General features: G+C 37.3%; 1 long non-coding RNA gene across 1 annotated transcript in view; it reads left to right on the top strand.

Moving 5' to 3' along the window:
- Positions 1-1346: 1346 nt before the first annotated feature.
- The window catches only part of LOC121027312 (uncharacterized), a 39157-nt gene continuing 24313 nt past the window's right edge, over positions 1347-16190 (top strand). The window contains exons 1-2 of the long non-coding RNA XR_005788660.1: positions 1347-1434; positions 9158-9279. This is a non-coding gene — a long non-coding RNA (uncharacterized LOC121027312). The remainder of the gene's footprint in view (positions 1435-9157; positions 9280-16190) is intronic.

A 16190-nucleotide genomic window follows, 5' to 3' on the forward strand; every position in this document is an offset into this window, starting at 1 on the left:
GAGGGACAATAGTCTATTACTTCACTGATACTTGTTAAGTAAGTGATATATATTTAATGTGTTGGGCATCTGGAACTCTGAGGAGAGTGGACTTTATTCTTTTCCCATTACTGTAGGAAGTAGAACATTTACTCACCTACCCTACCTAGCCCATGTGACATCTATAGGTCAAAGGGTGGAGGATTACATGGTAGTGATGAGACCAATTCTCTGACACATGATTGCGTCTTTCATAGAGAGAAATGATCACTGTTTGAGGGTAGGATAGTATAACAGTTATGAGAAATAGTGTAAAGGTAAATATTTAAAAAACCAGCCCTGGTCAGGGAGGAGGTGCTACGAATTTTCATGATGTAACTATTTCCCTCACAACCACCTTCAAGTTACAAACATGACATCATTGAACATGGACTTGGAAAAAGATGTGCAGTCGCCACCATTACATAGGGTTTTGCCATGCAGATACAGAAAGACATACATAAACTCAAGAGCACTGATAATAGTCAAGTACAGTTAAATAATGAGGAAGTAATATGTTTTGACTACTTATCACCTTTGTTTTCAAATAATTCATTTAATTGTAAATTAACATAATTTGATTTTTACTAATGGCTATGTTTAACAACTAATTCAAATAAGCCCTAAGAGCTTAATAATTGGCTTTTGTGAGCTAGCACCAGGTGTCTTCCATACATCATTGGATAAGAATAGAAGATTTAAAGTCAGATAGTTTTGAATTTGATTCCTTGCTCTGCCACTTACAAGCTGTGTGGCCATGTGAAATTTGTATTTCTTCCTTAAGCCTTAGTTTCCACAAATGAAAGGCTTAAGAGTAAAAAATTGAATAGTTGTGAGAATTAAATAAAATTATAGCTCCTCCTCTCTTGGAAAGTAAGGGCCCCATGGCTAAAAATTTCACAAAGTCCAGAACTGTAATCACAAAGCATTTTTTTTTCTTTTTTAAGAGAAAAAGCTATTAAGAGGAGTATGCTCAGCTCCACCTAATGATTTAATTTGCATAATTCAATGGAAGATAGGCAGACTTCTTTAAGGATTCAGACTGTACTGTCACTGAGAATGAACATTTTTTCTTGGGTTATGTGTAGCTTTGTTCCAACAGACATTCCTTCTCCACTAAGCGGTAAGATTGCAAAGAAGATCCTACTTCTTAGAGAGTTCACACATGCACTGCAGTGTTTTGTGAGACCTGTAGACTAAAGCTTCTTTTTTGATTTCTCCTTTACAGATTCTGTACAGGAGAAGGAAGATTCCTCCTTTACCAGATGGTAGAAGTGAGTGGAGAGTTAATAGGTGAACCTAGAAAAGGAAGGGGGTGATTTAGGAGACAGGCATAAATCTGAGGGTAGGGAACAAGACTAAAAACTAAAACAAAGGTTAGCAGCAGCTTTATATTGATGAAGTCCCTGAGGTTCAGTAAGTATTGCGATCTCTCATTATGGTCTGTTTCACTAAGAGATAATTTCTTTTAATACTGTTTAACCAAAAATGTGTGTGTATTTTTTAATTGTTTCCAATAACTTCACAGAGAATCAAACAGAAAATGAAATAGAAAGAATGTGACTCAGACAGATATTCTGAAAATAAGCTAAGATGATCAAACTACTGTAGATTGTGGCTTATCTATTCCCAAACTAAAAACTTGCATCTATTGTTTTGTTTAAGCCATTTTTAACAAGACAGTCATTACTTACAACAGACGAGTTTCCAGACCAGATGTGTATAATGAGAACCCTTGAAAGTCACAAAGACTCCATAGAGCACAAGAAATCGTACTTGAATTAGAAAAAGTAAATCAATTACAAATGCCTCTACACTAATGTCTTGAATAACAGATAAGAAAGAAAAAACATTCAGTATTATTTTAAAGAGCTTAACGAAAGTAATTAGGATTATTAAGTTTTTAAGTGAAAGACATTTGCCCTTCAGAGTTCACAATAAAGGCTGGCTTCTTTCAAACTGTTCAATTTGATCCATTTTTACGTGAACAGTTGGGATATGTTAAGATTAAAAAAAGTAAGAGTGACATATCTGAAACAGTTTAAAAAGAATTAACTGTAATAATGGGAAAACATGTAAAAAATGAAATGGTAAACAAAATTGAAGAAAAGGACACCAAATATTAATTCTTCTTTCTAGCTTCTAAACTGGATACAAGACACTGATTGATTAGTAATTATTAGGCCTTACCGTTTTAACAACAACAAAAACCTGATGAGTGTTTTCTAACTTTTTTGCTCACTGAAAGCCAACTAGATGTTGTGGCTTTAAAAAAAAAATGAAGTGAGTTCTGGAAAATGGTAACTAACTGCTGAAAAACATTAGCGATAAATTGTATGACAATGCAGCTGTTAGGAAAGGTGGGGACAAAGGGCTGCAAACACTCTTTAAAAACTTTAATAAGTAAGCAGAATATGTGCCATGCCAGCTCATTTCTTTAATCTTGTCAGAGAAAAAGCTGCTGTGACAGTAAATGAAATTGTTGACTACCCTAGTATTTTGCAACAGCTTTGTTTTCAGATTCATCTCATAGATAAGAGTATTTTACATAATAGGGTATTTTAAACACACATGCAACTTAGAGTTTCATGAAAAAATCTCATTGTAGGGATGCCTGGGTGGCCCAGTCGTTTAACCGTCTGACTTCAGCTCAGGTCATGATCTTGCGGGTTCGTGAGTTTGAGCCCTGCATCGGGTTCTGTGCTGACAGCCCGGAGCCTGGAGCCTGCTTCAGATTCTGTGTCTCCCTCTCTCTGCCCCTTTTCTGTTCACACCTCTCTCTCTCTCAAAAATAAATAAGCATTAAAAAATTTTAATAAAAAAAGAATCTCAGGAAGATCATTCTATTACAAAGTTGCTTGAGCCTTATGTGATAGATATGATATCTTAAGGATCTGAAGAATTTTTTTCTAAGCGTTAGAGCATGTAAAAAGTTTGTTGAAAAAGTTGAGGAACTTAATTGTGCCATTTTAACTGCTCTTCTGAAGATATTTTGGAATGTTTCAATGAAACAAATGGGAAATTATAGCTTCCTGATTGGGAACTATATAAAAAGTATCATATTTTATCATCTTTAAGTTTTATTTAAGAATTGAGAGAAAATACAGATACAAGGTAATAGAACCTGACTCAAATGCAGTGAAGTTGAGTGATGACATTAATAGAAATTATTCTGACATTGAGAAGCATATAGTAACAATTTGTCAGGTGGCACCAAAATTCAGTAAGAGGAAGAGATAAAGTTCAAATAAAAGTACTGAATAGGTTCTTTCATTGTTTGATATCCAATTAATGAAGAAGGATAAACTATGTGAACATACTGGGAAAGATGTTTGAGATGAAATACTGGTAATCATGAAAAAGACAGCATTTATAATACTCCATTACATCAACAGTAACTGGGAAATGATCTGTGGATTCAAAGAAAAGTAGAAATGCTTTGAAATCCTACAGCTCATAGGGAAAATAAACTGGATAGAATATTTCCAAATTTTACAATAATCCTAAAAACTTAAATAACATGACCACTTTCATTGACAGTTTTCAAAAGATTCTTTTTCATAGATGAAGCCAAAAGAATTTGTCTAGCATTAAAAACAATGCAATCAGTCATGCTGGAGGAAATACTGAATTATCTCCCTATTCTCTCCAGAGGAAACACTAATTTAAAATTTTTCATTATACAAAGAAGTGATAAAAAATATGCAGCCAAAAAACATAAATGAAATCCATTACTACAGAGGTATGTCAGGCAGGTGATCAATGATGCGTGTTAATTTTTATGGACTTTGTGGTATTTGCCAGTCTTTTAAATTTTTTAAATTTATTGTGATTTCTTATTTACAATAAGATTACATACTAAACTTCATGCTTAATAATGTATCTATAATTTTGTATTAGTTTTTTTCAAGAGGGCTCCCCAAGTTATGTAAGTTCGAAGCTTGGAAAACCTGTCTCTGACCTTGCTTGTATGGCGGTGCTGAGGAAACCAAAGGAACAGGGAAGAGGCAGAAGTTGTTTGCTTTACATGGACCTCTTTGCTGGTGCTGAAGGAGAGGAGAGGCACTGATCCAACTATCCATTGTAGTGATTTGCAGCAACCCTCTGTGCTGAAAGCTTGGCTTCTGGAATCAGATTGGGTTTGTGGCTCTATCACCTAATGTCTATGCAAACTTGAGCAACTCAGCTTTGTCTTTTTCTTCTGCAAATGAGGATAGTAATTTATCTCCTTATTCAGTTGTGAGGATCAAATACACCATGGAGCTCAATATATGTTAAGTAAGTGAAAGACAAACAATACATACAAACACCAGAATGCAGGATAGGTGAAAATTCAGCAAGGTGGAACTCTAGGAGAAACATGAACCAGAGAGAAAGGCATGATAAGAGGGCAGTGGGAAAAGATTTGGAGGAAGAATTGTTCTTAAATGAAGTACCATATTTATGGAATTCTTCATTTCAAACTGAGCTGCAGGACACTGACTTCTCCTACTCTGTTGAAGCCTCTGAGATGAGGATGGGTGGTGAGTATGTAATTTATAAATTTCTGAGTCTGCGTCAAAATAAATTTTGATTCTCGAGTTCTTCACAACACAGCTATCCCCTTCATATGAATTCTCTCTTTGGGTGCCAGAATGACCACACAGTTATAATAAACCTCCTTCATCCTCAGAGGAAAGAGAGCCTTTCCTCCATATTCCCTCAGGCATTGGAGAGAACACTGGAAACCAGCCAGCAGTCTGGGGGCTACCCTGGGACCTTTTTAGAAATGGGATATAATTGGGGCGCCTGGGTGGCGCAGTCGGTTAAGCGTCCGACTTCAGCCAGGTCACGATCTCGCGGTCCGTGAGTTCGAGCCCCGCGTCGGCCTCTGGGCTGATGGCTCAGAGCCTGGAGCCTGTTTCAGAGTCTGTGTCTCCCTCTCTCTCTGCCCCTCCCCCGTTCATGCTCTGTCTCTCTCTGTCCCAAAAATAAATAAACGTTGAAAAAAAAAAAAAGAAATGGGATATAATTGCTTCAAAATACACGACACTGGGAGCATATAGGGAGGGCACATGACTAGCCCAGTTATGGAGTGAATGTTTGTGTTTCACCATATTCATATGTTGAAATTGGAATCCTCAATGTGATGATATTTGGAAATGGGGCCTTTGGGAAGTAATTAAGTCATGAACGTAGAACCCTCACAATGGGATTGGTGCCGCGTAAGAAGAGACGGGAGAAAGCTTACTTCCTCTGTCTACTCTTTGCTATGAGAGGGTATAGTGAGAAGGCAGCCATCTGCAAACCAGTAAGTGGCGTTCACTAGATACTTGATCTGCTGGCATTCTGGTCTTGGACTTCTCAGCCTCTCAAAACTGTGGGAAATATATTTGTGTTGTTCAAGAACCTGGTCTATGGTATCTTGTTACTGCAGCCTGGACTGACAAAAGTCTCTTTCTTGTCCAGAGCCTATATTAGGAAAGCAGTCCCCCCTACCCCCACCCCCACCCAAGGAGTGACCTGTCCTCAAACTACTCCCACCAACAATAATAACAAAATGACAACTAATATGATCAAGACATAATTATGGGGGCGCCTGGGTGGCGCAGTCGGTTAAGCGTCCGACTTCAGCCAGGTCACGATCTCGCGGTCTGTGAGTTCGAGCCCCGCGTCAGGCTCTGGGCTGATGGCTCAGAGCCTGGAGCCTGTTTCAGAGTCTGTGTCTCCCTCTCTCTCTGCCCCTCCTCCGTTCATGCTCTGTCTCTCTCTGTCCCAAAAATAAAATAAACGTTGAAAAAAAAATTAAAAAAAAAAAAGACATAATTATGTGCCAACCCCAGGGTTAACTATTTTAGATTCGTCTTCTGGCTCCACAGATACTGCTCCCTCCTTTTCTCTGGGCAGCCTCCTCTGGCACAGAGTGAGAAAGTGGAAGGTTTATATGCCTTCCTGAGTTTTCCACTTGGACGATTTTCCTCAGCAGCGTATGTTCCTCTCAAAATGCCTACATCTCCTGAGCCGCCATCACCATTTTTGTTGGTGAATTTTTTGAACACTTACTATGTGCCAGGCACTGTTCTAAGTGTTTGAAGCACATGGATGAACAACAACAACAACAGCAAAACATTGCAAGTAAAGTTTTGATTTGGTATATATTTGGTAGATACTTTCTATGTATTTTTTTTTATCTTTGCCAAATTTATAACCTCCCACATTCACATCTGTTCTGGCCCGATATTAAATTATACATTCATGTTATTTCTCATATTGCCTTTTAATGGAAACATGTCTAATCAGAATAAATACAGTTATAACTACTAGTAGCTTCTGTGTATAAGACATCAGATTTCATGTATGAATATGCTTTAAATATTTCTTAGATTATATAACCATGTTACACAGACATGACATACTCTATGGTTCACTGGAGACTTGCTCTATTTAAGGTTCAACTAATGCTACTTGGAAGCATGCAATGATTCTGAATGTTATATTTTGTCTAATGCTCTGTTCTTACCAGTGACCATTGCTTTCAGGTTAGTGGACTCTTGCCCTCCAGGCAAAAGTTAAAAAAAAAAAAAAAACTGTTGGTTTATACATTGCTCCAGGCTCATCCCAGAGAACTCTGGAAAATTGTAATTTTCTTAATCAGGTTTAAAAAAAAAAAAACACGTAAGCAGAAATAGCATGGTGATGGTTAATTATAAAACCTATATTGCTATTAAAAATGTCTCCATCAGAGTTTCAGAAAGCAGGGCAAATAACTGAGAGAAAGAAAAACAGGTCCATGAAATTAGCCAAGTGGACCTAACTTTGCAGTTGAGATAATCCTGCTAAAGTTCCTTGTATTGTGGCTGTACTCGGTATAACAAATAATTAGGATCTCACATGTGAAAATCTTTGCAGACTCTTGGAATCCACAGGGGACATGGGCTGCAGAGCTATAGATCAGGGAAATGTGTACACATATCTTGTCTTGAACTCAGCAAAAGATTTGATAAAGTGCTTCCAGATTGTTGTCACTAAGCTGGAAAGCTGGAAAAATGTGAGTGGAATGGGGTGTAGTTAAGTGACTGCACAACCACACTCGCATAGACTATGTGACTATGGATGTTCAGTAAGTGTCTGTGGAGCTAAATTGAAATGAACTGATCTGTGCTCATCTGTGTGGAGTGCCACAGCGATGTATGCTGCGTCACGCTAACCCCCGTTCTGTTCCAGGTATTGATCGTGGATGCGTGAGGGTTTCAGGGGCCACCTTGTAGACCACCTGTCTTCAGTCATGTTGTTTTATCAAGGGCTTCTTAAATAGTTTCTGATAATTGAAAAAGCATTGGCATTGGACACAGAACTGTGTTTGATTATTTGTGCCCATTAATGACTAGTTTATAAATTGGGGCAAATTACTTAACCTATCTGTATTAGTTTTCCATTGCTGCATAACAGATGACCACAAACTTAGTGGCTTCCAACAACACATATTTATTATCACTTAGTTTTTGTGGGTCAGGAATGTGGACATGGCATAGTTGATCCCCGGGTTAGGTGCCTCATAAGGCTGTAATAAAGGATTCAGCAAGAGCTGGGTTCTTATCAGATACTTACCTGGAGAAGGGTTCATTGCCATGCTCCCTCAGGTTGTCATAAACTGTGTACAAATTATTTGTATCTATTTGTAGAAAGGGGCTCGGTATAAACCTCATAATTATAAGTGGGTGTTTTACCTACATGAATATTTGATATGACATTCAGAAGTCCTGTGGGATGTGGGTCAGTACTACATTACACAAGATTGTCCTGTGCATTTTTTGTCTCCACTCAATGAACAACAACAACAACAAACATTGCAAGTGAAGTTAAATACCATTAAATACCATTAATTACCATTAGTGTCGCCTGTGCATTATGATAACCAGAAACACTCCACAATTTTGAAAACACCTCTTGTGGGTGATACTGCCCTCTTGCAAGTCACTGGGTGAGAGGTTTGAAATATCATTTCTAACAAAAAAAATGTGAATTTTGTGACAGAGATCCATATAAACACATTCACTAATTTATTTAACAAATTCTTATTGAGTACCTCCATGTGGAAGGCACTCTTCTAGATGTTGTCTTATTCATGCAGGGAACAAGACAGCATCTTTCCTTCTCTCATGGAACTAATGTAAAACAATAGAAGGGATCTTGAGAATGGGTATTGGTCACTTTTCAAGTTTTATATTCTTGAAAATATAGAACTTATAAGTTATCTGAACTGTTTCTTTTTTTAATTTTTAAATTAAAAAAATTTTTTTGAGAGAGAGAAAGCACACAAGGGTGGAGAGGGGCAGGGAGGGAGGAAGGGAGAGAGACAGAGAAAGAGAGGGAGAGAGAGAGAGAGAGAGAGAGAGAGAGAGAGAGAGAGAGAGAGAATCTTAAGCAGGCTCCAAACTCAATGCAGAGCCCAATGTGGGGCCAACCCCATGACACTGGGATCATGACCTGAGCTGAAATCAGGAGTTGGATGTTCAACCAGCTGAGTCACCCAGGTGCCCCTGAACTCTCTATTCTTTTACTCCTTGTTCAAAGTTCAATTAAGTTTATCAAACAATGTTCTATGCAGAACTGTTATGCCTACTATACAATACATTTCTTCAAAATATAGCCACACACTTCCTTTCCATGATTTTTTTCCTGTGTTTTGCCACATGAATTTTCTTTTCCAATCACTTGAACCACTGACTAGTCTGTGAATCACTCTTCAACTCTTCCACTTCTGTGGCTCCCTTTACACTATTATCATGGTCTGGAATGCTCTGTACTGTCTTCACATTTTCATCTGTCAAAATTGTATTCTTTTTTAGAGACCTTCCATGAAGTCTTTTTGATTCACCAAAACAAAGGTGATGGATAATTTATCCCACTTTTAAGTTACTATATTACCACTTTTAACAAGCCTTTGTTCTCTTGGGCTTGGATAGGGCCAGAGACATAGCAGGAAGCGAATGCATATTTGCTTAAATAAAGGAAAGAAGAAAGAAAAGAAAAGAAAAGAAAAGAAAAGAAAAGAAAAGAAAAGAGAAAAGAAAAGAAAAAAGAAAAGACAATTCTGACTTGTATGGTTATTTGTGAGCCAACTACAGTGTTGTATACTTACAGTTTATTCATTTCTCAGGAAACAACTGAATGCCTATAGTCTCCTAGAAAGTGTATAGGTGCTGGGGTTGAGCGCCTTGGTTCTGGGATTAGAGAAGCTGGGTTTAAGTGCTACACCTTCCACTTATTGACTGACATTAGGTAAGTTCCCGAGAATCTAAAGCTTTTTACTTCCTCATCTGTAAAATAATAACAGTGGTGACTGTGGTGGTGATGATGATGTTGATGATGATGGCTGATGTACTGTGTACTGGGCACTCTATCAGGAATTAGCATCAAAAACTAACACCTGGCATCAGACTGATCAGGGTTCACATCCCAGCTCCATTGCTTACTATTTGGGTGACCCTAAACAAATTAATTACTATCACTAAGCCTGAGTTTCTTCAATTGTCACTTGATTAAATGGAGATAAACATGCTAGTGCCTTCCATTGTTCACAGAATAAAATTCAAATTTTAAAAAATGGCCTAAAGCCCAGACCTGCATGATCTGACTCCTATCTACCCATATAAACTCATTCTAACCTCTCATTTGCTTACTTTACAGTGGTCTGTTCTCTATTTTTCAAAAAATCCAAGCACCTTTCCACTTGAGTCCTTTGTGGTGCCATACGGCAGGCACATTGCCATGTTTATTCAAATTCACCTCTTCACAAAAGTCTTTACTGCCCACCTTATCTAAAGTAACCCTCTGTTCTGCATCTCCCTCATCATGTACTCATTCTCTCTGACTTTTTTGTCAAAAACAATACATTATTTGTTATAATTACCTTATTAGCTTTTTTTGGGGGGAGGGGTCCCATTGTTTGCTTGTTTATAGCTGATTTCCTCTACCAGAAAATAAGCTTCATCAAGGTGGGCCAGAGTGTGTGTTGTTTGCTAATCTAGTTCTAGTGGCTGGCACAGTACTCAACCCAATTGGGTGCTCCGAAAATAGAACTGTATGAATAAGTGAAAAAATAAGTACTTCATAGGTTGTTAAGAAGGTTAAATGTACAGTACCTGGCAGAAAGTAAGTGATGAATTGGTGTTGGTAGCATTATTGTTACCAAAGATACTGATATACAGATGGGCTTTTGTAAAGATTGCAAGCTAGATAAGAAGACATAGGTGAATAATAAGCCAAGTACTATAGACCAAGTACTGCATGAATGGGGCTTTTTGTGATATAGGCACATGCAGATATGCTCAGGAAATATTTGCTGAACTGTTGCTTTAATGTGAATGTTCTTAAAGAGCACGGCCCAAGAATAAGTGCAGCATGAGAATAGAGGGTGGAGTGAATACCAATCCTTCTAGTTAGTTTTAACATTTTGTAACTTTGGAGGTAACGGCCACCTATCCAAGGTAGAGTGATCCAGTATAGGCAAGGGCTGTGTTCTCTATGTGTTGACTTTATCAACTGCTCAGTCCTAGTTACTTAATATTTATCATATCCTGGTGTAGATTATGTTTATACTTTCATGACCTTTTCACTCCTCCTGCTGGCTATCGAACAGGTATTTATGAGGATTTATTTATGCCCATAATCTCCCCAAGGCATCTCTAACATTGCACATTAAATTCATTCAGGTGAAGTCATGTCCCTGCTATACGACTATAGCTTCAAGAAGTCCTCCAGCTTCCCCTTCTAACCTGTTTGTTGCTCCTAATTTTCTCCTATGTAGACATTTTGGGACTGCTACCTCCCTCTTTACTCTGCTTATGCCCTAAAATCACTCTCCCCAATTCTATATATTATACATTTATCTTCAGAGAATGTTCTATATCTGCATAACTTCTCCCCTCATCAGCTGTTAGTAATTACAAGTTTATTCTTAGGAAACACATTTCCTCCCATTAGAAATTCTTCAGAGCACAGTTGTGGAGATAAGACTGACCTCTCCAATTTTATGATTAGAACCACAATGTTTCCATGTTGATAAATTATAGATAAAGCAAGGCAGTTTCTTTTCCCACCAGGATTTCTGCTAGGGAATACTAAAACTGCCAAACAGTAAGAGACAGACAACACGATCGTTTTTTCTTGGTTGATTTTTCACATCAGGGATATGCACTAGCAGAAGTTGAAATAAGAGCATTAATTTTATTTTAAATTAAGGAAATACAAAAAGCAAGATCTTGGGGCGCCTGGGTGGCGCAGTCGGTTAAGCGTCCGACTTCAGCCAGGTCACGATCTTGCGGTCCGTGACTTCGAGCCCCACGTCAGGCTCTGGGCTGATGGCTCGGAGCCTGGAGCCTGTTTCCAATTCTGTGTCTCCCTCTCTCTCTGCCCCTCCCCCGTTCATGCTCTGTCTCTCTCTGTCCCAAAAATAAATAAACGTTGAAAAAAAAATTAAAAAAAAAAAAAGCAAGATCTTAGTGTTATGTAGAAAAGATATCATTGTTAAGGATGGCTCTGATGGGTCATCTCTGAGTAATTTCAGTTTGTTGATTTTGTGGACACACAAGTTCAAAGATCAGATAACGCCCATCAAGTTTGATGAGACACTAATGACAGTTACCCTTCCGGCAATACTATCACTGAACTTATTAAGAGTAGCAAAGAGTCTGTCACTGAGCCTCTCTGAGGGCAGAGCAGACTCCTGGTAGGAAAACAGGGAGAGAAGGGACTGTGACTGGGTAGATGGATAATGATTACAGTTGACTAACTTTTAGAAGGAACAAGATCAACAACAACACTTTGCCTCTTCAGATTATAAGGCAATAGATTTCCTGTGAGTAATATTTGCAGAGAATCTCTCTGCCCTAGAACTATAAAAAGAAGCTTAAAACAAAATCCCACAAAAATTAATGTGTGCTGCTAGAAGATATTTCAGGGTGGTAGTGGTCATTGTTATAAACAACAACAATAATAATAATAATTACAACAGTGTATGGGACAGAGAACATAAAAATAGACAATGTCAGAGAAAGTAAAGAGCTAATGATGATAGCTAAGAATTATTCAGCACCTAATGAATGTTTTTATGCTTATTGTATCTATTCATACAATAAACTAAGAAGATAATAAGCAAATAGCACAGTTGAAGTTTGAAACAAGAGCAGTTTGGCTTCAGGGCCTGTGTTCTTAACTTCTGTACTATATCATTCTGTTCCATTCTATATTACATAATATAACATGACATGACATGACATAACATAACATAACATAACATAACATAACATAACATAACGACATAACACAACGTAACATAACGTGGCTTCTCTTGCACCTTGTATTGTAGTTGTCTGTGGTCCTATTCATATGTATTTTTACCAGTAAACTCCATAAAAATGAGGACCGGGTCTGTGTAGTTTACCAGAGTTCCCAGAAGCTAGCCTAGTGCTAAGTACATAAGTGCCAAAAAATATTTATTGAATGACCAGTGTCAACCAGCAAAACTGGGACAAATTAGGCACTTTTAGACTTAAATACTGAAGGAGGAAATGCATCTTTACTTTGAGAAACTCAAATCCCCCTCATTTTCTACTATTGTGTGCCATAACATTAGAAAGTAAGATTAACAAGGACATTGCCAACGGCAGGCAGAAGGCGGTGGACTCAGATGAGAAAAAAGAGTGAAGAGTTTTCTCAAAGGCTTTTACTATGTGCCCATCAATTTCTGAAAAGGCTTGGGATATAGCTCTGCATGACAGAAGTTAAATTTAGGGGAAGGCTCCTTAAATCCTGAAAATGTGTTCCATTTTAATTACAATTTTATTTATAAGAGTATAATCAACTACACAGAGACATGAAGTAAAAATTCCTCTTGGATCTTAGTCCCCCATAGTCTTCTGCTAAAGAAAAAGTTGTTCAGTCTAGATTAGAACAACAAACTTATGTTATTTATTGGCTTTCTATCTAGGACACCACTGGAAGAACCACATTATCACCCAAACATTACAAAATCTCACCAATCTATAGGTATGAATGAGGTCAATTATATCAATACTTAGGCTTTTCCTTTCTAAGCTGATGTAGGAGTGTCACTGCCTTTCAAAGTTCCACCATCACACAAATATTTTTGGAAATCCAAAAGAGTTTTTTATAATTTTTTATAAATTAGTATATGTGTCTATTATGCCATTTCATTTTCATTTCTACTATAGTCACAAAGGGCCCTGCTGATTCATTCCAGTTCTGATGCTCTGAATCTTCATGGCACTATTAAATTTAGCAGTCTCCTATTAAGGCAAAATATTCATATACCAGGTTATTAGGGTTTGGTTCTGAAATGTTAAGCTACTTAGGTAGAGATCCCCTCTCTTTTCACACTGATGATTCTTTGTCTCCTTGGAGTGTATATAGCCAGTGGGGCAGCCAGATTAGGGTGAAATTTTATTATCTGCCACCTCATCGAATCCTCAAACCCTGTTGTGAAATTGCCATTCTAGATTCCTTTTTCCCTTGGTATGAATTCTTTCTCAGGGGCTTTGCCATATTTCTGTGCCATCTGGCAACATTACTTTCTCCCTCTCCCAAAAAAAAATATGTCTGTGTATATAAATCTGAATTACTCTCACCATGTTGTGAATCAACCCCCATGTAAATCAGTGAATACAAATAATGTGTAGGATGCCATCTAACTCCATACGACAGTTATGTCTGACTGTGAGCCTTGGCTCAGCTGTGACCTCATCATGTAAGATACTGTAATAAATTTTGTTCGTAAGTCCCAAGATATGTCTATCAATAGCAAGAACTTCCCTAGAGATCATATTCACTTATTCATTGCAATCCTCTTTTTTTTTTTTTTTTTGGAAGAGAAAAGTATTTGGGGACTGTATTAGTCATGGTTCTTTATATATATATATATATGTACATATATTTATATATATACATATACATGTATGTGTATATATATATATATACATATATAATATATGTAAATATATAAATATATATACAAATATATATACAATATATACATATACATATATTTTATATATATATACATATATGTGTGTGTATATATATATACATATATATATATAAAATATACATATATATAATAAGAAATTGGCTCATGCAGTATGAAGGCTGAGAAGTCCCAAGATATGCAGTTGGCAAACTGGAGACTCAGGAGAGCCAATGGTGCACTTCTAGTCCAAATGCCAGCAGATTTGAGGCCCAGAAAGAGCCAATGCTTCAATTTGAGTTTGGAGGCAGGAAAAAACAGATATTACAGCTTGAAGACAGTCAGTCAGGAGGAGTTTCTTCCTACTCAAAGGAAGGTCAGCCTTTTTGTTATATTCAGCTCTTCAACTAATTAGGTCAGGCTCACCTCTTTTAGGGAGGGCAATCTGTTTTATTCAGTATACAGATTCAAATGTATATCTCATCTAAAAACACTCTCACAGACACACGCAAAATAATGTTTGACAAAGTATCGGGGAACCCATGGCCCAGTCAAGTTGATAAATATAGTGAACCATCACAGAGATCTTATTCTCTGATTCCCATCTTCATAAGATGTGTTTACCTACTAAATTTCTCTAGGCCTAGATAGAAGGTAATCAAGTCCCCCAAAAAGCTAGGAAAATGGAATCTTAGGCTTTGGAAAAAGTCTAGAATGGAGCTATAGCATAGAATCTCTTATATATAATTATCAAAAAACTCAGCTAAAAAATAGTCTCTACCAACTACCAACAAGAAAAGGGAAATAGTATAATATCAAACATTTCAGAAAGGCAGCAGCTATAGAAGGAAACAGAATATTCTGGAGTGGAACAGTCCTGTCCCCATCACCAAGAAGACATTTGGGAATGTTAACAGAATTCTGAGAATTCTCATTAGTTCTTCTAAATCTAGAGAGAATAAAATTAGGAGTATATACTTATGTTTTTCTTTCTCAAACTGGTTGACAGTATGAAACCATAGAAATGAACAAGTGCTGATTTTCTCTGAAAGAAGTTGCATTTTTTAGGTCAAAATTAGGTTACAAATGACAGAAAACTGAACATAGTACCTAATTAAGATATACATGCAGTTCCTTCTTACATAAATGTCTGAGTAGGTGACCCTGGGCTGGGTTATGCTGCTGTCAACTCTGGGCAACCGGAGGCTTGTTTTGTGATCCACTACGTGTTGTTTTTGACCATGTAAAAGAAGATGACACTCACATTCCAAGCAGTGGGATGGAGAAAAGTACAAGCATGCTGTCTCTTATGGAAGGTCCCTGAAAGCTTTACACACTTTACTTGCATCCTATCAGCCAGAAATTGGTGACTACACTCAACTGCAAGGGAGATACAAATATGTAGTTTTTATTCTGATAAGCAGTGAGCACACCTTATGAGTAGGAGTTCTATTATGAAAAACTGAATGGATATTGGAGAGAAGCAATCCTAATACTGATTTTAAGGACCAACTTGAAGTCTGAGATTATCCCCTTGGGAGTGGCATATTTTCGCACAATTAGAGGAATTTAGCTCCATTATAGGGCATTTAACAAATTCAAGAAGAATAGAAACCCTGGCTTATAGAAGAGACTGCCGATTAGTTTATGCCAATTTTGATCTCTTTACCTTACCCTTTCTGCCATGTTGTCAGGTCCAGAAAATGTGCATGGAACATAAACACTATAACACCTCAAAGAGTAAACAAACTGATATTAAAAAAGGGAATCAGAAATTTATTTATACTATAGAAAAGAAAAGAAAATTAGAGAATTGGGATAAAACTGCTCAAGGATGAATAAATGGAAAAAAGTGGCTTGGCACACCTATCTAAGTAAGCGACCTTTAAAAACTTTTGTTTTTTAATTTACAATGCAAAAGACAAAACCCAGCTTTGAAGAAACAAATACCTAAGGAACAGATGAAATTCTGAAATCACAAGAGATTTATGCTATGAGAACATTTAAGAACATAACTAAATAAAACAAGAAATTAAAGAGGAGAAGACAGAACAGCAGAATGAGATTAGAAGGGAGGTTTCAGGGGCACCTGGGTAGCTGTCGGTTAAGTGTCCAACTCTTGATTTAGGCTCAGGTCATGATCTCATGGTTCATGAGATTGAGCCCTGCATTGGGCTTCACACTGACAGTGCAGAGCCTGCTTAGGATT

Source organism: Herpailurus yagouaroundi, unplaced genomic scaffold (genome assembly GCF_014898765.1).
Source record: "Herpailurus yagouaroundi ecotype Mexico unplaced genomic scaffold, PumYag 77, whole genome shotgun sequence".
In the NCBI taxonomy this organism is placed as follows: domain Eukaryota; kingdom Metazoa; phylum Chordata; class Mammalia; order Carnivora; family Felidae; genus Herpailurus; species Herpailurus yagouaroundi.